This window comes from Pelobates fuscus, chromosome 10 (assembly GCF_036172605.1).
Source record: "Pelobates fuscus isolate aPelFus1 chromosome 10, aPelFus1.pri, whole genome shotgun sequence".
Classification (NCBI taxonomy): Eukaryota; Metazoa; Chordata; class Amphibia; order Anura; family Pelobatidae; genus Pelobates; species Pelobates fuscus.
In genome coordinates this window covers 124,179,622-124,203,429 of record NC_086326.1, presented here as the reverse complement: position 1 = coordinate 124,203,429, position 23,808 = coordinate 124,179,622, and positions in this window count along the sequence as shown.

Here is a 23,808-nt window from a genome sequence, read left to right as displayed (position 1 = left end):
ACTTTCGCCCTGTTCTTCTTCTTGCCAAACGGGCACCCATGTGACATCCATGGACGCATCGTCATCATCAACCGCTTCACTTGTATCTGACAACTCAGCAAAGGAAACAGCAGCGGGTACAACATCATCATCATCACACCGTACGTCCATGTGTGTAATGCTGCCTGACTGAGACATATCCCTGTTATCTACATCCTCTGGCAATAATGGGTGCGCATCACTCATTTCTTCCAACTGATGTGTAAATAACTCCTAAGACAGATCAAGTGAAGTGGCTGTGGTGCTAGTGTTGGTGGTGGCGGCAGGCGGGCGAGTGGTAACTTGAGAGGTGCCCTAAGCTAAGCTGGAGGAGGATGGTGCTTCAAGGTTCCGAGCGGAAGCTGTAGAAGATTGGGTGTCCTGTGTTAGCCAGTCAACTATGTCCTCAGAACTTTTTGAGTTCAGGGTACGTGGCCTCTGAACACTGGGCATTATTCTAGGGCCAAAGGGAATCACAGCACCACGACCACGACGGCCCCTGCGGGGTGGCCTGCCTCTGCCTGTCATTTTTTTTTCGATTAGTGGTACTATGCATGCAAGCTACTGTGACAACAGATATGAGTGGCACTGTGCACTGGCAGAAGTTGGCAGAGTAGACGCTGTAGGCCTGACACACACGCTTGCAGACAACTAACTGCTATTCAATCTATTACAGTCAAAACATTTTTTTTTTCAAATGTACACTACTGTTACACCAGATATGAGTTGCACTGATGTGACACTGTGCCCTGGCAGGCCCTGAAACGCACACGTGTGAAGGAAACTGACTGCTATTATTTCACAGTCAAATTTCTAGTTTTTTTTTTTTTTTTAATGTACACTACTGTTACACCAGATATGAGTTGCACTGGTGTGACACTGTGCCCTGGCAGGCCCTGAAACGCACACGCGTGAAGGAAACTGACTGCTATTATATTACAGTCAAAAAAGTTTTTTGTTTTTTTTAAATGCAAGCTATTGTGACACCAGATATGAGTGGTGGCACTGGGCAAGTGGGCACAGTATACACTGTGAGCCTGACACACACACTGGCAGGCAGGCAACTGCAATTAGATTACACAAAAAAGGGCTTTTGGGGGTGCTGTCCTTACAGCAGAGATCAGATGAGTCCTTCAGGACTGTAGTGGTCACTGAATACACTAGCCTAGCTATCGATTTCCCTATTAAATCAGCAGCAGCTACACTGTCCCTCCTCTCACTAAGAATGCAGCTTCCGAATAAATCTAAAATGGATGCTGTCCAGGAGGTGGGAGGGTCTGCTGCTGATTGGCTGGAATGTGTCTGCTGACTGTGAGGTACAGGGTCAAAGTTTACTCAATGATGACGAATAGGGGCGGACCGAACATCGCATATGTTCGCCCGCTGTGGCTGACACAAACAAGCTATGTTCGCCAGGAACTATTCGCCAGCGAACTATTCGGGACATCTCTAGTTGTGATTAATTGCAATATATAAACACATATACTGATCAATGCACACCCTGATCCATACACATTTACACATACACACACAGTGAGCTGTACACACATACTAACTCATACAACACACTGACTCAAACACACACACAATGAATCATTCCTTTACACATATATGCACACAGTGGCCCATACACACACTGGTCCCATGTACATTCAATGACCCATAAACACAGTGATCCATGTACACACACACACACACACCATGTTATTCATAAACATATTGACAGGAACACAAAAACATACACACTGATTCATGTACAAACTGACCCATACAAACACTTGTACCCTAATACAAACACACAGAAGCATACAAATGTTCAACCATGCACACATAACCCATGCACACTGAGTCATATAAACAATGAGATATACACATTCATACACACTGAGTCACATACAGACATACAATATGGTGAAACATACATACAAAAACACGCCATATAATATGTGAGATGTTTTGGATACACAGATTACACACACTGGAGCCGAGGGGCTTGAATGTCGATATCGATTTGTTGTTTTTTTGTAAATTGGAGTAAGAACATATTAAGTGAATATACCCTGTTTGAAACACTTACATTTAATATTATTCATTTTTACATATAAAACTTTATAAAGTATTTTATATTATTTTTTCACAATTGTGTTTTTTCCTTATAAGCTTATTATAGGGATTTTTTGAGATCCACTATTCTGGAAAAAGGGTTTTTAGTTTTTGGTTGTTTTTAAGAATAATTTTTAACAATGTTGTTACTAATTATCAGCTTTTGAGCTTGTCATTTGGGGCAATCCAAATTGAAGCATCTGACAAATATAATCAGTTTATACTCATTACAATTGATTCAATTACATATCTACTCTATGTCTAACTTTAAGTCCTCTTTCATAATCAATATATTTTGTTTTCATTAGAGCTAAAGATAGCAATAAGACCAGGGTTTTTTTTTGTTGGTTTTGGGACAATAAAGCTTCATTCAACATTTGAAATGCAAGGAAGTAGGCGGTGGAACGCAACCGGAAGTAAAGGTGAACACGGAATTACACGGCGCAAACTGAATCATTAGAAACATCTGCTGAGATGAGCATTGGAGAAAACAGATTGGGAGAAGGAATACGAACTCCCCATTACATACCAGGGGACATCAGGAACCACCCTATTTAAGGGAATGAGTACAGGGAGTGGGTAGGACGACATATTGTTACCGAAAATGTTTTTATTGTAACTGTACAAATATTTCCACAGAATCTAAACGCCTAGGACTGGCAACCTATTATTGTTTTTATATATACACACACACCTTTGATCCATTTGATATTTCTAATAGATTTGTTTATACTTACTTACTACCTTGTTCCTGATTGTGATCCGGAGTGCTACTAGGAGACAGAGGATCCTGAACTCCCTAACAAGGAGAAGTAACTTCAGGTGTTTTTTTCCATTTGGAGTCTGTGAGTTCCATATAGAGTGGGGGCACGGTTATAACTTGCATACAGTGTTGCACTATTATTTGTTGTCTTTAGGTATCCAGCCGTATCCCTATTTTCTATATTATATCGTATTTGTATGAGCTCACCAACAGGGAAGGGACCTTGGGAAGTGTCAGGATTACTGTTTGATCCAGCACGTAGAACTGTATAGCATAGATGACAAATAAGTAACGTATTACCGGTCCTTAGAATGGACGGATTTAACGTACATAGAATAGTAAAAAATACTAGCCGAGGTCAGGGAACACAGAAAGGGACGCAGCAATGAGGAAAGCCAGGAGTCAGGATACCAGAATATAGAAAAGTCAATAAACAAAGCCAAAGTCAAAAACCAGGTAGAAAACTAATAACAGGAACGCGCTCTCGGACAACCACAAGGGAAACCATGACAGGGCACTGAGCAGGATGAGAACTGGGCCTAAATACCCCTCCTTTAATTCTGATAGGCTGTAACCGGCCTTCAGGGCCGGCGCCACCTGTAAGGTGACCTAGGCAGCCGCCTAGGGCGCAACTTACCAGGGGGCGCCGGATCCCTGCACCTGGTGTCGCTCCTCATGCTGCGCCGCCTGAGCGCTCTTGCAAGCCTCAGGCGGCGCAGCACTGCAGCATGGAGGGCGGCCGGGTTTGAGTGACCGGCAGGAGGGAAGCGCTCCCTCCTGCTGGTCTCTCCATGTAGCGTGGCCGGGCGGCGCGGAACGCGGGACAGGAACCTTTGTTTCCTGTACCCGGCCGCTGGCGGAATGACAGGAAGTGCTCACTGAGTGAGCGCTTCCCTTCAGTCCGCCGGCGGCCGGGTACAGGAAACAAAGGTTCCTGTCCCGCGTTCCGCGCCGCCCGGCCACGCTACAAAGGCAGGAGGGGGGGGTAAGGACATCTGGGGGGGGCAAGGACAGCTGGGGGGGGGCAAGGACAGCTGGGGGAGGACCACTAGGGGTGGGAGGGAGGGGGGGAAAAGGACCACTAGGGGTGGGAGGGAGGGGGGGAAAAGGACCACTAGGGGTGGGAGGGGGAGGGGGGGGAAGGACCACTAGGGAGGGGGGGAAGTACCACTAGGGGTGGGGGGGCAAAAAGGACCACTAGGGGTGGGGGGGCGAAAAGGACCACTAGGGGTGGGAGGGAGGGGGGAAAAGGACCACTATGGGTGGGAGGGAGGGGGGGGAAAGGACCACTAGGGGAGGGGGGAGAAAGGACCACTAGGGGAGGGGGGAGAAAGGACCACTAGGGGAGGGGGGAGGAAGGTAACTAGGGGATGGGGGAGGAAGGACCACTAGGGGAGGGGGGAGGAAGGACCACTAGGGGTGGGAGGGGGCGGGGAAGTACCACTAGGGGTGGGAGGGAGGGGGCGAAAAGGACCACTAGGGGTGGGAGGGAGGGGGGAAAAGGACCACTATGGGTGGGAGGGAGGGGGGAAAAGGACCACTAGGGGAGGGGGGAGAAAGGACCACTAGGAGAGGGGGGAGAAAGGACCACTAGGAGAGGGGGGAGAAAGGACCACTAGGAGAGGGGGGAGAAAGGACCACTAGGAGAGGGGGGAGAAAGGACCACTAGGGGAGGGGGGAGAAAGGACCACTAGGGGAGTGGGGGAGAAAGGACCACTAGGGGAGGGGGGAGGAAGGTAACTAGGGGATGGGGGAGGAAGGACCACTAGGGGAGGGGGGAGGAAGGACCACTAGGGGAGGGGAAGGTAAGGACCCCTAGGAGAGGGGAAGGTAAGGACCACTAGGGGAGAGGGGAGTAAGGACCACTAGGGGAGGGGAGGGGGGAGGAAGGACCACTAGGGGAGGGGGTGAAGGAACACAGGGGGAACGCAAGTGGGGAGGTAAGGACCACTGAGGGAGGAGGAGGGGAGGTCCACTAGGGGTTTGGGAGAGGGAGGACCACTAAGGGGGGGAAAGACCACCAAAGGAGGGTAAGGAGGGAGGACCACTAAGGAGAGGGGAGGAGGGTAAGGACCACTAAGGGGGGGAGGGAGAGGATAATGACCACTGAGGGGGGGGGGGAGAGATTACCACTAAGGGGGTGGGGGAGTAGGGGAAGGTCTACTAAGGGGTTTGGGAGAGGGAGGACCACTAAGGGGGGTGGGGGGCGGAGGTGGGAGTGAGAAGACCACCAAGGGGGAACTGCAGAGGGACAGGGGGCCAAGGGAGAGCACTAAGGGACAGAAAGGGAGAACATGGAGGCACAGAAGGGAAGGGGAAATCAATAATTGACCGGAGGGGAGAGCACTATGAATTTTAAAAATAAATAAAGAGCTGCTCCCCTCTCAGTCCCTATCCTACCCCACAAACCCTCTCTTTTACACTACACACATACACAATGCATCCCCCCACATACACATACACACACACACACAGAAACATACAATGCATTCCTACTCACACACAGACACACCCGAAACACACAATGCATCCCTTACGGTCACACAAACACTCATTCTCTTAGACACAGAAACTACATTACATACACAGAAACAAACTTTGCACCCCTTACACACACACACACACACACAGAAACATACAATGCATTCCTTATACGCAAACACACACTACATCCCTTACACAAATTGCACACATAAAACATCCCCAGCTCATGGATGGGCCATGTAGGTGGATTTATGGGTGGGCATTGTAGGCATACTCACGGTCAAGCTCTGGGGGCCCAGACCTTGAGCTGTGTAAGGGGCCCTAAAAAATGGAGCTGCTTCCTGTTCGTTAATTGTTGTGAGCACTGTTAAGAACAGTCTCCAGAGAGCCTCTTCTACACCAGACCTGTGGAGCCAGACTGAGCCCATCATCAGCCTCTTGTCCTCATCTGGTGGTAAGTAGGCAATCCAATATATTATTAGTGGCACTAATTTCTAATTTACCTCACATTAAATGGATACTATAGTCACCAGAAGCACTACAGCATAATGTAGTGGTTCTGGTGTCTATAGCCTGTGCCTGTAGGCTTTTTAATGTAAACACATTGTCTTTTCAGATAAAAGACACTTTGTGAAGACTGGCGTTGGCCCATATGGCAGAGCATATGGGCAGGGCATTGTGATGTCACATGGTGGGCAGGACATATGGGGGGGGGCGGCAATTTTTTTTTTGCCTAGGGCGGCAAAAATCCTTGCACCGGCCCTGCCGGCCTTTGACCCTAAAGTCAGTTACCAGGTTTCATTTGCATAATTGCTGCTCAGCATTAACCCTTCTGTGGATTAGGTTGCTGCTCGGCACAACTTTTCCTGTGTGGGCAGTAAATGTCATTAACCACATTTCTATAAGCGGATGAATACGTGACAGGAAGCTACATTTAGAGGCTAAGTAGCTTTATCCTTATAATACACTTTTTGGTGTTAGGTGGATAAACTGCCATAATTTCCCTGACACTTGTCTGCTTTCTAACAACTAATTTCTAAACTGAACAGAGCAGTGCCTGCAACAGAGGGGTGTGCTGGGACTTTGGTGGCAGTACATCTCTGCCACTAATGTGTGAATGCATTGCAAGAGGTGAGGCACCGGGTGCTTTATGTGTCTCTGCAACTAGAACCATCTTCGAGGCCCTGGCGTGTACAACACCTTTGGTGGTCACCTATTTCGGCCTAATCATGGAGCTAGCTCTGTTCATATCAATCCTGGAGAGTCATTTTACCAATTTGGTTATATTTTATATGGAGGAATGCCACTATGGAACACGATATTGTCTTTACTTGTGTTTTTCAATGTATATATTGATATTTTGGGTTACAGTTTGTTTATTTGTATATGCAGCATTGATTTATTTGTTTACATTTCATTACAGCATCTGCTTAAATCGTGTTCTGCATAACAATGAGCCAATTAAGCTAGATGTACTTATTTTTTGTTTCATGGCTTCAATCTCTATTTTCATCATATATTAAGAAAGATGTCTGCAAAGCAACAGCAGACAATCTCTGTCTTTCTCTTAGCAAGGCATTATGAAAAAAGGTATGTTTAAAGAAAAAAAAAAAAAAAGAAAAAAAGCTTTTGACCTGTTAAAAAAGAGTTGGATCTGTTATGTATCTGGGTTGTGTGGCTGCCAGTGGCATAAGAAATATTGTAAAGGAAGAGGGAAGAATGGATTCTTGTAAATATTAAATATTCCTTAAAACGGTTAAGTGTCATCATATTTTCAATTATTTTTTGTTGGTTTGTTTGTAATTTATTATGTTGAATGAAACTTAATGATTTTTTTTTAAAAATGAGGTATATTGATTATTTGAGAAAACTTCACTTTATATAGCTGAGCTTCCAAATTGGGCTAGATTCTACTGTACCTGAAAAACTACAGCTCAATGGAACTTGCCTGCTGCTTTAGATTAGAGAAATTTACAAAATATTTTTTTAAATCTCTCTTATTTTTATCTATGCCATGTCATAGCAGTAACATGGCCCTCACAATTGCAAAAGTTTTGAGGAGAATGTAAACGTATGGTTACTTTGGGATCTATGTTAGTGTCCTTGTGAGGTATGTGTAATTTAGAACTTTATTTTATAGAATTGATTACTAGTACATAACTCAAAGGAACACTATATAACTTAAAGGAACACTATAGTCACCTAAATTACTTTAGCTAAATAGAGCAGTTTTAGTGTATAGATCATTCCCCTGCAATTTCACTGCTCATGTCACTGTCATTTAGGAGTTAAATCACTTTGTTTCTGTTTTTGCAGCCCTAGCCACACCTCCCCTGGCTATGATTGACTGAGCCTGCATAAAAAAAAAATGGTTTCACTTTCAAACAGATGTAATTTACCTTAAAAAATTGTATCTCAGTCTCTAAATTGAACTTTAATCACATACAGGAGGCTCTTGCAGTGTCTAGCAAGCTATTAACATAGCAGGGGATAATAAAATCTTAATTAAACAGAACTTGCAATACAGAAAGCCTAAATAGGTCTCTCTTTACAGGAAGTGTTTATGGAAGGCTGTGCAAGTCACATGCAGGGAGGTGTGACTAGGGTTCATAAACAAAGGGATTTAATTCCTAAATGGCAGAGGATTGAGCAGTAAGGCTGCAGGGGCATGTTCTATACACCAAAACTGCTTCATTAAGCTAAAGTTGTTCAGGTGACTATAGTGTCCCTATAACTTCTTCATAAGAGATGTACCAAAAAAAGTAAACTTCATGTCAGGAAACTTAATGTCATGTTTGAGAACACAGCAACCCAAAAAATGTGGTCTGTAAAAAACGAAAGGGAAAACAGTTAAAGGAACACTATAGTCACCAAAACAACTTTAACCTAATTAAGCAGTTTTATTGTATAGATCATGCCTCTGAAGTTTCACTGTTCAATTCATAGTCATTTAGGAGTTAAACCAATTACTTGTATGCTTATGCAGCCCTATCCACACCTCCCCTGGTTGTGACTGACACAGCCTGCATGAAAACAAAATGATTTAACATTCAATTAGATGTAACTTACTTTAACCCCTTAAGGACACATGACATGTGTGACATGTCATGATTCCCTTTTATTCCAGAATTTTTGTCCTTAAGGGGTTAAATGTATCTCCTGCTCTGTAAATTGAACTTTATTTCATATAGCAGGCCCTGTAGACTCTAGCAAGCTATTAACAGAGCAGAATATGATACATTTTTAATTAAACATAATTTGCAATAAAGGAAGTGTAAACATTAGATTACTCTTTACAGGAAGTGTTTAGAAAGGCTAACTCACAAACTTACTGTCCTATAGTTGCCCGACTGCTCCCTACTAACATTTGTGTGAATGGGCACAACATTCGCCGACTTCCAATCTTATGGGACTACTCCTGTTAACAATGATTGGTTAAATAAATAGGTTAATGGTTTTTCTAGTACATCACTAAGCTCTTTTAATAACTTTGGGTGTATTCCATCAAGCCCCATTTAATTATTTGTCTTTACTTTTGACAGTTGAAATAGAACCTCTTTCTCTGTACACTCACATGTAACAAATTACTCATTTGCCCTTTTTCCTAACTAAGGTCCATTTCCTTCAATTTCATCTGTAAATACTGAACAAAAAATATTCATTGAGGCAGTCAGCTAGATCTTTATCCTCCTTTATCCTTCTTTTGTTTTTAATCTAACTAATCCTGGTTTTACTTTCCTTTTCTCATTTATGTTTTTAAAAAGTGTTTTTTCCCCCTTTTTTTTTTATTTTTTTTTTATTTTTTTTACTGACTGTGCCATTTTCTCTTCTGTGTGTGATTTGGAAGCTCTTATAACTTGCTTAGCCTCTTTCTGCCTAATCGTATAGATCATTTTGTCTTCCTCACTCTGGGTTGTTGTTTTTTTTATAATTACTAAATGCTAACTGTGAAGGACTTTTATGCAATTGCCTATATGCTTCAGTTTAATTCTCTCCCTGCTATTCTAAGGTCTATATTGTTCGGTTCTAAATGTCAAGAATGAATGTATTTTAAAGTGTTTTATGTCTTTTTGTAACCATGTGGTTAATGGAGTCTGCCTCTAGCCCTGGATAATTGAATTACTTTCCCCTTTGTCTCCAGGATAGAGGCCTCTATAAAATCTGCTTAAGCCAGATTTAGCCATGCTGACAGGGGTTTTAAAAGATACTTTACTAACTTTTGAACCCCTGGTCTGATTCATGCCATTTTTTTATATGTTGTTCCCCTGAATGGATTGATTGTGAATATGTAATTTTTATGTGAATGTGATGTATGGTTTTATAGTTATGAATGTTAGGTAAAAAGTATGTTAAACTGTAAATGTTCTGGCCAGCAGATAATTGAGCTATGTATATTGCTAAAACTCAATTATCTAGCCTGGCCCAGAGGAGGAGTTTTGTGTTGCATAAATTGTGAGTTCTGTGTGCCAGTAAATCAGTCTTGTTCCAGCATTAAGTTTTGGCTCATGTGTGGATTATTCGGCGATTCCAGGGATATTTCTACTTGTGGAATATTGGGTGATTTTACTTTTATGGGAAGAAGGGAATGCTTGACGGGGATATTTTCTACTACCGTCACACTAACTTTTTGCTTTTTTACTATTTTGGACACATCTGCAGAGTGGTTTCTTAAATTCTTTTGCTTTTACTGACAAGCCTAATGCAACTTTATGTTGCCTTCAGCAGTGCAACTTTTAAGTAATCCCATTTATCTTGGACTCCATTTAAATTGCTCCAGTCTGATAATGACTCCTTTACACATATTCTAATTTTAGAAAAGTCTGTTTTTCTAAAGTCTAAAACTTTTGTTTTTGTGTGGTGTGACTCAGTCACTGTTCTTATATTAAATCACACTGACTGATGATCACTGGATCCTAAACATTCACCTACAGTAATATCTGATACCAAATCTTCATTTGTTAACACTAAATCTAGTATGGCCTCTTTACAAGTTGTCTCCTCAATGACCTGTTTTAGAGACAATCCCAGTAGGGAGTTTAGATATGGGAGTTTAGATTTTTTTTTTCCAATTCACATCAGGAAGATTAAAGTCACCCATGATGATAACTTCCCCCTTCATTGTAATTTTAGCTATTTCCTCAACTAGTAGATTATCTAACTCTTCTATTTGTCCTGGGGGCCTATAAATCACACCAACATGAGTTACTGTGTGATTACCAAATTCTAATGTAACCCAAACTGACTCTATGTTCGCTTCATTAACTTTTATTAGGCTAGATTTTATGCTACCCTTCACATACAGGGCCAACCCTCTCCTTTTCTTGCCTTCCCTGCGTTTTCTATATAAAGAGTACCCTGGTATTGATACATCTCATTTTTCTCATTATACCATGTCTCAGTAACAGCGACTAAATCTACATTATCAGTTGCCATTATTGCTACAAGTTCATGGATCTTATTCCCTAAACTGCGAGCTTTTGTAGACATTACTAAGCTTATCATTTTTTTTAAGCACACTTGATACAGGCAGCTTCTGTCCTTGTTTTGGGGGACAATTGGTTGTATGTTTTATCACCCTTTTGCCCCCCCCCCCTCCCCCTTAGTTTAAATACAACCTAGCAAAACCTCTGAACTGCTCACTGAGAACATCTGTTCCCTTTTGAGAAAGATGCAAACCATCTTTTTTATACAGTTTATTTCCATTCCAAATAGAGCTACTATGAGAAACAAAGCCAAATCCTTGCTCTCGACAGCATTCACCAAGTCTCATTGCAAGCCAAGTCATCTGTCCCTAGATGGACAAGTACATTCCATTTCCCTTCCTGCTTTGCTTGCTTAACAACATTACAAATATGCCTCCTGTCTCTGTGTGCAGTAGCTCCAGGAAATCATCTCACAAGGCCACTCCTCTTATGATAGAATCCCCCAACAACAACTGGTTTCCATCAGGCCTCACCTTATCCTTTTTGTCATTGGTCAACTTGCTCAACTTTGACATAGAAGATGGTGGTTCGACAAACTTGTTGCCTGAGAATGTCTCCATAACACCACTACACTCGGTAACTGAGCCTGTCTCTACAACACCACTACACTCTGAAAAAACTGAAAAAAACTATGTAGAGCAACAAACTGTGCAATATGCTTTTTATCCACAACTCTACCAGAGAAAAGAAAAAAAGTAAAAGCTGCGCCAAATAAGACCAGTGAATAAAAATAGTCCAAATAAAAAACAGTCCAAATAATAAGTAAGAAAAGAGTCTTAGCTGAATAGATCTTCCTTAGGTAAAATAGTCTGTACAATGCTGGATCAGGAACAATGTCCTTGCTGTCCTTCCCCTGGTTGATCCAATTATATGGAAAGATAAAACAGATGACCAAATAGTGTAATATGTTCACTAGTGTATGACAGATGATAAAAAAGAATAATATTGCACTCACATTTGATAGAGCTATAGCTAGCTCTAGTATGGAAAGCGTACAGCGGTATTATCCCCGCTTATGGGATATGATGTAGCCTCCTTTCTTCAAGGGTAGATAGCCACTCAAAGAGAATAAAAGAGACAACCAATAGTGCTCTCTGTATAAAATAGTATAAAATAAATAAAATGGTACTCACAAGGATGGAGCAGGCTAACTGCTCCCTGTTGATAGCTTAGGTGGAATAATCCCCACCGAGGATTGCTTGGAGTCCAGGAATAGAGAATGACAGGTAAATATTCAGAGTATAAAGTGTATAAAGATAATTGGCACAATAAAAAGTGACCAAAAAAATCTTTAATAGGTAAAATACAAAATAAATGACCATAAATGTGTTTCACCTGTAGTTGCGTTATCAATATGAAATACAACATATTACCTGGCAGGGTGACTTTAAATAAGAGTACAGATGTTTAAAAATGGCGCCTAAACTAGAGGTCAGCCAATAGAAATGCAAGGAATAAAAAGTTATTAGATCTTACGAAAATACATATAAAATATTGGTTTTGAGTACTACATATTGAGTGCACATTATTACAGATAGTAAACATTAAAACGAGCGTTATTTAATTCACTTTTCGCTTTACTAGTGCGGTGGTGGATCGGAGGTGTAGCTTTGTTAGGCGCATGCGCGCAAGTATAGTATGTGTCGGCACGCACGATAGTGCGGCCGACGTCTAGAAATGAAGGCGTTGGTGCGCATATTAATGCGACCAACGAAAAGGGAGGTGGGCGGGTTTATGCTAATGTACTATTGGCTCGCGTAAAGAATGCGGCCGATAGTAATAAATAAAAGAACATGTCATTAAGGTAGCTAGTGGGATAAATGCCTATATTAAAGGCAAATAGATCTAGAAGGGGGAAATACACATGAATAAAACAATAGGAGAGGTCCATAGCACATAATAAACAGAATGGCAGGGTTAAAAGTGGATACATAAAACACATATGAATAAACAGATGAATACATAAGAAAAGAACCCATAAAATGACATAATCAGGGACGTAATAAAACATGAGAAAATAAAAGCATAAGAACTAAATATACCATAAAAGGAGCAAGATAAAATATCACAAAAATCAAATATCACAAAAAATGTAATAAAATTAAACAAATCAGTTAGACCATGGGGTGTTAGGGTCTTAAGCTCATACACCCATTTCATTTCTGTTCTCCCCAGGATATTTTTTAGGTCTCCTCCTCTCCAAGGGACAGAACATTTTTTAATACCCATACATTTTAACATTCTAGGATCTTTATTATGTTTGATAAAATGTTTGGACACTGAGTAATTCAGATATCCATTTTTAATATTTCTGCAGTGCTCACTTAGTCTTGTTTTTAAGCACCTTGTGGTCATTCCAACATATTGGAGGCCACAGGGGCATTCAAGCAGATAAATACAATTTTTCGTGGTACAGTTAATAAAATCATTAATTTTATAAACCTTGTTTGTTACTTTCGAAGTAAATTCAATTATTTTGGATGGTGTGGGGGCAGTGGTTCTACAGACTATACATGATTTACATTTACAGAAACCTTTGATTTTAGGGAATAGGGATAGAGCTGGTTTGATTTTTGTTTCCCTAGTAAAAATTTTTGTTAGGATTGATTTGAAATTAGGAGCTCCTCTAAATACTACATTGGGATGTTCTGGTAAAATTTTATTAAGAGTTTCATCTTGTTTTAAAATATGCCAATGTTTCTTTATAATCTTTTTTATATTGCCACTTTTATTGTTATAATTAAAAATGATAGGCAAGGGCATAGGTTCATCTGTGTTTTTAGTTTTATATGTTAAAAGTTCGTCACTGGGGGCGGGGCCTAGCTGACATGGCCGACGGACGTGTCTGAGGGGAGCTCCTCACATACCCACGACGAAAACCACGAAAAATAGCACACCGACTACTAAACTGAGGCTCAAGGGCTAAAATCGGAACCCCACACAGAAGGGGGATCACCCACAAGCGGCTGGGGAGCACCGTCCACGACCCGCGACCAAAACACTCACTGCGGCCTAACTGAAAGGCGGACCACATGGAGGGGAGACATGGCCGGTCTCTCAGCCATCCGCCGTCAGAGTGCCTTAACCAACCCGATCCCCCCCCCCAGGACCGGAGGGGGTTATCCCGGTCCCACCTGGGGACCCAACGTCTACAAAGCACAAAGAACTCACCAGTCCCCCAGGCTGCTCCTTCACAACAACCTAAAATGGCGACTGAGGAGGAGAACACACGGATGCCAGCATGGGAGGCACGATTTAATGATGCCTTCGACAGAATCTGTGCAGCTTTCTGGCGCCGGATTGCATCCCGGGCAGTACAGCCACAGCCACCGTTGCAGCCAGCGACCGGGCACCAGCAGACAACCCGATCTGTCCAGCAACCCCTAAGCCTGGAAACATACCGAGCGCAAGGCACTAGTGTACCAACCAGTCGCATCGCCCACGTGGAAGCCGCTGCCGCTGTGACCGCTTACCCTTCATCTGAGCCGGGCGCTCACCAGGAGGAAATCCTCCGTAGCCTGCCATACACCCAGGGAGACCAGGCTCCGGCAGATCCCTGGGCCCACGATCCTGGTGATGGGATCAATGGCAACCGGGCAAGAGCACCCACTAAGGCCTCAGGCCGAAGACAAGCGGCCCCCGGACGCAGTGACACCACGGCATTGGAGCAAATCATCCGACCTCACCGCCGGAGAAGCGCACCATGCGGAGTGGGCTGAGTACAACCACTGACACAACGGGACATGCCAGTCACTGCCTGGCGACCTCACTGGTACTCAGTTGGGACTTTGAACTGGGAGCATTGCAAACCATTACCTCAGTTGCCTGGCTTGGCACGACCCCAAGGGGTACCTTGATACGCAAGTATTTGCGTATGCTTTAACATTGCCCACATTAACAGCTAGCCAAACTAGCTACAATATGCCCATCATGTATCATATGAGCACTGTATACCCGACGTCCTATCACTGCGTAACTGCAATATCTTCAATGCTCATTCTGCCTGCTTTACTGTTTATGTTTGTTTATTTTGGTGTTAGTAAATTCACACAGGTCTGCCGTACCCTCAGTTCGTAATGTAAACACTGGCTAGGCCATATTGCCTAACATGCCCGATTACCTCTCCTTAACTTACTCTAAACTATGCTGACCTTTTTGTTACTCACTGTTTATTATGAGCTAACTTTCACGGTGGGCAAGATGTACTAGCCTGACTATACAGTCACCATTGTATGCATATGGGTCTCTACCTTTGGGCATCGGTTAGGTACTCTGTTAAACCTTTCCTGCGGACTACTGGTTATGGAAAAAGGCTTACTGCAAACCTAACATACGTCTTAAACTGTACATTGTATACTCACTGATTGCATGCTTACACTTGCTAATCCATGTAAACAAACAACCTAGCTTGTAACACTAGTGACACTGCCACGGCTCACTCCAAATGTTTCCCCCTCAACATACACCATAAAGTTATAAACGCCATTATACTACACCTGACTAGACTAGCTGAGTCGTAGACTTGCACACATTATAGGACAGACAAGCAGGTCGCTATTACACAGCTTGCACCTAACCTGTATCACATACGCTACAACCCTGTAACACACTCTTGTTACACACGTACACTGAAACACTCAATAGAACCTAAACGTTGAGACTAAGCTTGTTATTTAAAAAAAAAATTAAAATATTGCAACGACCTAACTTAATTACATTTTCAATCTCTGTTTCACTACGACTGTGTAAGCCTGATAGATGCATAACATTTTCAATCTCTGTTTAACTACGATTGTTTAAGCCTGTTAAATATATAAAAATTGTGCTTGTTATCCATGTGCCCCACATGTTCCACGTGGGAAAAGCCTGAGGACTGCTTTTGGGGCACCTCTTGCCAACCTGTACTATGTATCTGCACAGCAAAAATAAAGATTTAAAAAAAAAAAAAAAAAAAAAAAAGTTCGTCACTGTCTTTATGTTGAATATGATTGATTGTATCTGTTAGGATTAATTCAGAGTCATTCTTTTCAATAAACTTGTTTTTTTTTAAAATTCTGCTTGTTCGTTGAAATCATTAAATTCTGAACAGTTTCTCCATAGTCTTAAAATTTGACTCTTAGGAGCACTATCCAACCAGGGTTGATAGTGACAACTGGATTTCTCAATTGCAGTGTTTACACAAACTTTCTTAAAAAACGTTTTGGTATGTATTTGTCCATTATTGATAAAAAATATTAAGATCTAAAAAGTTAATTTGTTCTTTACTGTATTCGTAAGTTAAAATAATGCCTCTGTTATTAATATTAAGATAATTATTGAAAGAGATAAGACAGTCTTCTGGGCCTTCCCAGATAAAAAAGAGGTCATCAATGTATCTAAAATAAGAGAACAGGTTTGCCCTCCAGGCATGGTCGCTAAAAATGGCTTCAGACTCCCAATGTGCCATAAATAAATGTGCGTAGCTGGGGGAAAACCTAGTCCCCATAGTTGTTCCTCTTTTCTGGAGATAAAAATAATTAAGAAACCAAAAATAGTTGTTTTTTTAAATAATGTTTATACCTTCGAGAATAAAATCTATTTGTGTGTCTGCTATCTTTCCTTCTTCTGTTAAAATCTCTTTGATTGATTTGCATCCAATATTATGAGGTATAATGGTATAGAGAGATTGGACGTCACATGTAACAAGGATAAAATTAGATTTCCATTTAAATTTGTTTTAAAAACTTTAATAGTGACATGGAATCTTGTAGATAAGATGGTATTCTTTTTACAGAAGGTTGGAGGAGGGTATCTATGTATTGCAAGAGGTTGCAGAGGAGGGAACCAATACCTGACACAATTGGTCTTCCTGGGGGTTTGGTTTCATTTTTATGTATTTTAGGGAAGGTTTTATTTAAAAATTGAATTCTTGTTTGTTTAAAATGTCCAAATCTAAGCCTTTCTTTAAAAATTGGGTTAAAATGGCTTGCATCTGATTTGTTGGATCTGATGGAAGTTTTATATATACATTTGTGTCGTTTAGTTGTTTGTGTGCCTCTTCTATGTACATAGTGCTAGATTAAATAACTAACCCTCCTCCTTTGTCAGCTGGTTTGATTACTATGTCTGTATCTTCTTGGAGCTCTTTTAGTGCGTTCCTTTCAGCGTATGTGAGATTGTGAGGGTCATATTTGTTTTTTTTTATTTTATCGAGATCATTTGTTACTAATTTTTCAAAGGTTATTAGAGGGGCGGATTTAAAATGTGCAGGATAAAATTTGGATTTCTCTCTCAATTGTGTGTTAATTATCTGATGATCAGTTAGAGGTGGAGGGGGAGATAAAATAGTAGTGTCTGCATTTTTGTCTAAAAAGAATCTCTTTAGTGTTGCTTTGCGAACAAATTTATTTACATCAAGGAAGGCTTCGAAGGGTTTGAATGAATTTGTTGGGGCAAATTTTAGGCATTTATTTAAAACTGATAGTTGCACAATGCTTAAAACTTTTTGTGAAAGATTAAAAATGCCAGAACAAGTGATTTTTTGTGTAATTTTTGTCTCTCTAGCCTTTCTCTTTTCTTCACGTCTGCCACTTCTTCTTCCTCTAAACTTAAAATCATTTTCTGTGATCGGCAGGGGTGTGGCGTTTGGGCTAGTGTATTGGAATGTGTTGGAATTTCTAAAAAAAAATGATCCTCATTTTCAAATTCTGAATCTATTGACAGCAGTTGGTATCTATTTTGGTGACTGGGGATCGTGGGTGATTTAATGTAATTGGAATATTCTCTGTGATCATTAATGTATCTGGATCTTTGAGGTTTAGGTGAAATATGCCTATTATTGGAAAAGATTGGTGATTGAGAAATAGTGTGATGAGTTCAAAATTAATTATTCCGGTTCTGTTGGGGTAAACGGTGTTGGTTAGTGTTCGAGTGTAGTGATTTTTGTGGTGGACCGTGATATTGGTTGGTAGGGGCTCTGTGTGCACGTGTCTTTTGTGGAGAGTGGGTGAAATTCCTGGATTTGAAATTTTAATACTGTGGGGGTTGGTGATTAAAGAAACGTGTGTCTGAATTTCCATATTTGTTAGGTTCGTGACGTATGTCAATTCTATCATGATTATTTGATCTATATGGACCATCTTTTTGAATATGATTATAAGAGGTATGTTTTTTTATTGAGGTGGTAGGTACGGACTTGTTTATGGAATAGGCAGTCTTATCTCTTATATATTTTTAGATTTTTATATGCTTTGTATATATTTCAACTTTTTCTATTTTACTTTGTATTAGTATGGAGTTTTGTTTATATGCCTTGGTCTCAGCGAATGGTAAACGTTTTTCTTTAAGGTCATTGATTTCTGCATCTAAAAGAGACAGTTTCTTGCTTTTTTTTTTTAAATTAAAGTTTCCATGAGGCCAAGGGTACAGAGTTCGAGTTTACTATTCCATTCTTCCATAAATTCTCGATCGTCTTGATCAGAGGTAGGTAGTTTAAGTAGTCTTAGGCCACGAGGGGTTATTTGTTCATCAATATATTTTTTAAGGGTAGCTATTTCCCATTTTAGCTTTATTTCTGAGCTTAATACTTTTTCAAGTTTAGTGAATATTGTTTCTTGACTTAAGCTAGGATAATTTCTTTGGATTGGGCTAATAACCTCTGTATCAAATACATTGGCAACATCAATAGTATAGTTGTTTCTAAAATCAAAAATAGACATACTAAAAGGTTAAAAAGCAGCTGGCCCAAGAGGGAATTAATATAGAATACAAAAAGAAAAGGAGAGGGTTAGTGTTTAACAGGATAAGGCAGCGACTTTAAAAGGAAATCCCTCAAGACCCTTAAAATACAACAAGAGAAAAGAAAAAAGTAAAAGCTGCGCCAAATAAGACCAGTGAATAAAAATAGTCCAAATAAAAAAAAGTCCAAATAATAAGTAAGAAAAGAGTCTTAGCTGAATAGATCTTCCTTAGGTAAAATAGTCTGTACAATGCTGGATCGAAACAATGTCCTCGTTGTCCTTCCCCAGGTTGATCCAAATTATATGAAAAGATAAAACAGATGACCAAATAGTGTAATATGTTCACTAGGGTATGACAGATGATAAAAAAGAATAATATTGCACTCACATTTGATAGAGCTATAGCTAGCTCTAGTATGGAAAGCGTACAGCGGTATGATCCCCGCTTATGGGATATGATGTAGCCTCCTTTCTTCAAGGGTAGATAGCCAAAGAGAATAAAAGAGACAACCAATAGTGCTCTTTGTATAAAATAGTATAAAAATAAATAAAATGGTACTCACAAGGATGGAGCAGGCTAACTGCTCCCTGATGATAGCGTAAGTGGAATAATCCCCAACGAGGATTGCTTGGAGTCCAGGACTCCAAGCAACCCTCAGCGGGGATTATTCCACCTACTATTTTATACAGATAGCACTATTGGTTGTCTCTTTTATTCTCTTTGAGTGTCTATCTACCCTTGAAGAAAGGAGGCTACATCATATCCCATAAGCGGGGATCATACACCTGTACACTTTCCATACTAGAGCTAGCTGGAAAAGTTGCTTCAAGGGGAATAACACCTGGACTGTGGAATGCCGGAGGGGGATCCATGGCAAAGCTCCCATGGAAAATTACATAGTTGATGCAGAGTCTGGTTTTAATCCATAAAGGGCATACATCACCTAACATTCCTAAATTGTTTGGAATAACGTGCTTTAAAACATCAGGTATGATGTTGTATTGATCAGGTAGTGTAAGGGTTACGCCCGCTTCACAGTGACAGACCAAACTCCCCATTTAACGCACCACAAACAACCGCAAACAGTCCATTTGCACAACCGCAAACTCCCCATTTGCACAAAGTTGGATACCAAGCTAGCCATGTCCCGTTCCTTGTCCTCACTGATGTCATCGAAGGTCTCTTCCTCCACCCAGCCACGTACAACACCAAGGGTCCCCGAAAGGTGACAACAAGCCCCCTGGGATGCCTGCTGTGTTTGGTCCACTTCCTCAAAGCCACCTGACTCCTCTTCTTCAGACTCCTCTCTTTGCGTTGCCTCTCTCTGCATTATTATAAGGTGTGTTAAGTAGTACTATTCCTATCAGTTTAATCCCTGATAGGGGACGTGTATATGGCATCGATTTTAGGAACCGGGAGATGGAAAAAGATGCTTGGTCGGTCCTCCTACTTCAAATTTTGGGCACTGCTAGTGCAATCTAATGTGCCACCAGATGGGAGTGGTGTGTTAAGTAGTACTATTCTTATCAGTTTAATCCCTGTTACGTCCCCCTCATCAGGCCTTTTTAAGTCGAATGTATCGCCCACTGTCAGTCCCTTCGGGATCCATCCCTCATTTATCTTAATAAAGGTGAGGTAATCTAGACTTTTTTGACCTAGGCAACTCAGCAAATGAAGCAGCAGCGGGTACAACATCATCATGAGCTTGGTTGCTTCATCTAAGTGTTGCTTCTAAGTGTGTGTGTGGTTGGAGATATTCTGGAGAGTTTTACAGAAGCTTCAACTGTCTAAGAGTTGTGCTAAGAGTTCTTTTTTACTGTTACAGGTAAGATTCATCTGTAGGAAAAGGTTACTGACTGCACAAGGTTTGATTTCCTGTTGGTAATTATAAGGCATTTGATTGGATTAGGTAGCTACTTGCTATTGATTGCTATTTAAATTAGCTATTGTTTGCTAATAAGCAGAGGCCTACCCAGGTGTTAAACATTCCTAGTGGGAGGTGATTTTAGGAGTATATAAGGGTAGTTGTCATTAGCTTGGCTAATAGAGCTTGGTTGCTTCATCTAAGTGTTGCTTCTAAGTGTGTGTGTGGTTGGAGATATTCTGGAGAGTGCTGCTTCTAAGTGTGTGTGTGGTTGGAGATATTCTGGAGATAAACTGGAGGTAATCCGAGGTATTCAGGAGGATAAATAAAAAGTTAAGGTTTGTTTGATTTAAATTATTCACCTCATTGGAATGGCAGACTTAGTTCAGTGTAATAGTTGCTTTGCATTTGTTTCACGTTCCACTTTTTGGAGGTTTGGTTGTTGTCTAATCTGTAGACAGTTCTCTATTTTGCGGCAGGAGATTGTATTTTTGAAGTCTGAGATTTGTAAATTATCTGGTAAACAAACTCAGGCTGGAACTGCTGCAAAGCCATTGCCGCAGAGACATACTAGGAATGGCAGATGGATTACTGTAGGATCTGGTAGACTTGGAGTTGTGGATAAAAGGCATATTGCACAGTCTGTTGTTCTACATAATTCATTTTCTGCACTTTCAGAGTGTAGTGGTGTCCTGGAGATAGGCACTGAGGCTAGTGGTGTTGTGCAGAGAGGCACTGAGGCTAGTGGTGTTGTGCAGAGAGGCACTGAGGCTAGTGGTGTTGTGCAGAGAGGCACTGAGGCTAGTGGTGTTGTGCAGAGAGGCACTGAGGCTAGTGGTGTTGTGCAGAGAGGCACTGAGGCTAGTGGTGTTGTGCAGAGAGGCACTGAGGCTAGTGGTGTTGTGCAGAGAGGCACTGAGGCTAGTGGTGTTGTGCAGAGAGGCACTGAGGCTAGTGGTGTTGTGCAGAGAGGCACTGAGGCTAGTGGTGTTGTGCAGAGAGGCACTGAGGCTAGTGGTGTTGTGCAGAGAGGCACTGAGGCTAGTGGTGTTGTGCAGAGAAGCACTGAGGCTAGTGGTGTTGTGCAGAGAGGCACTGAGGCTAGTGGTGTTGTGCAGAGAGGCCCTGAGGCTAGTGGTGTTGTGCAGAGAGGCTTGAAGACTATGGTGAGGCCTAATAGAAAGCAGTTGTTGTTGGGGGATTCCATCATAAGAGGTGTGGAGATGGACAATGGTGGTCTTGTGAGGTGTCTTCCCGGAGCTACTGCTCACAGAGACAGGAGACGTATCTGTAATATTGTTAAGCAAGCAAAGCAGGAAGGGGAATTGGATGTACTTGTCCATTTAGGGACAAATGACTTGGCTTGCAATGAGGTTTCAGAGGTTAAGGAAGTTTTTAGTGTTTTTGCCAATGATATACGGCAGGTTGCTTCCACACTGTCATTCTCTGAAGTTCTGCCTGTGCATAACACTCAGAACGACAGGCGGATGCGTATTAGGGACTTTAACTTGTGGCTTGGTGAATGGTGTCGGGAGCAAGGATTTGGCTTTATTGCTCATGGTAGCTCTGTTTGGAATGGAAATAAACTGTACAAAAAAGATGGTTTGCATCTTTCTCAAAAGGGAACAAATGTTCTCAGTGAGCAGTTCAGAGGTTTTGCTAGGATGTTTTTAAACTAGGAGGGGGGGCAAAAGGGTGATAAAACATCAATCCAATTGTCCCCCAAAACAAGGACAGAAGGTGCCTGTAGCAAGTGTGTTAAAAAATGATAAGCTTAGAGTCATGTCTACAAATGCTCGCAGTTTAGGGAATAAGATCCATGAACTTGTGGCAATAATGGCAACTGATAGTGTAGATTTAGTCGCTGTTACCGAGACATGGTATAATGAGAAAAATGACTGGGACATAGCAATACCAGGGTACTCTTTATATAGAAAAGACAGGGAAGGCAAGAAAGGGGGAGGGGTGGCCCTGTATGTAAAGGATAGCATAAAATCTAGCCTAATAAAGGTTAGTGAGGCGAACATAGAGTCCGTTTGGGTTACGTTAGAATTTGGTAATCACACAGTAACTCGTGTAGGTGTGATTTATAGGCCCCCAGGACAAATTGAAGAGTTAGATAATTTACTAGTTGAAGAAATAGCTAAAATGACAATGAAGGGGGAAGTTATCATCATGGGTGACTTTAATCTTCCTGATGTGAATTGGAAAACAAAAATAGCTACTTGTGCCAGGAGCACACATATTCTAAACTCCCTACTGGGATTGTCTCTAAAACAAGTCGTTGAGGAGCCAACTCGTAAAGAGGCCATACTAGATTTAGTGTTAACAAATGGAGATTTGGTATCAGATATTACTGTAGGTGAAAGCTTAGGATCCAGTGATCATCAGTCAGTCTGGTTTAATATAAGAACAGTGACTGAGTCACACCACACAAAAACAAAAGTTTTAGACTTTAGAAAAACAGACTTTTCTAAAATTAGAATATGTGTAAAGGAGTCATTATCAGACTGGAGCAATTTATATGGAGTCCAAAATAAATGGGATTATTTAAAAGTTGCACTACTGAAGGCAACAGAAAATTGCATTAGGCTTGTCAGTAAAAGCAAAAAATTCAAGAAACCACTGTGGTACTCCGCAGATGTGGCCAAAATAGTAAAAAACAAAAAGTTAGCATTTAGTAATTATAAAAAAAACCAGAGTGAGGAAGACAGAATGACCTATAAGATTAGGCAGAAAGAGGCTAAGCAAGTTATAAGAGCTTCCAAATCCCACACAGAAGAGAAAATAGCACAGTCAGTAAAAAAGGGGGACAAAACTTTTTTTAGATACATAAATGAGAAAAGAAAAGTAAAACAAGGATTAGTTAGATTAAAAACAAAAGAAGGAAGGTATGTAGATGAGGATAAAGGTCTAGCTGACTGCCTCAATGAATATTTTTGTTCGGTATTTACAGATGAAAATGAAGGAAAGGGACCTCTGTTAACAAAAAGGATAAATGAGTCATTTATTACACGTGAGTTTACAGAGGAAGAGGTTCTATTTCAACTGTCAAAAGTAAAGACAAATAAGTCAATGGGACCTGATGGAATACACCCAAAGCTATTAAAAGAGCTTAGTGGTGTACTAGCAAAACCATTAACAGATTTATTTAACCAATCATTGATAACAGGAGTAGTCCCAGAAGATTGGAAGTTAGCGAATGTTGTGCCCATTCACAAGAAAGGTAATAGGGAGGAGTCGGGCAACTATAGGCCAGTAAGCCTTACTTCAGTAGTGGGGAAAGTGATGGAAACCATGTTAAAGAATAGGATTGTTGAACATCTAAAAACACATGGATTTCAAGACCAGAGACAACATGGGTTTACTTCAGG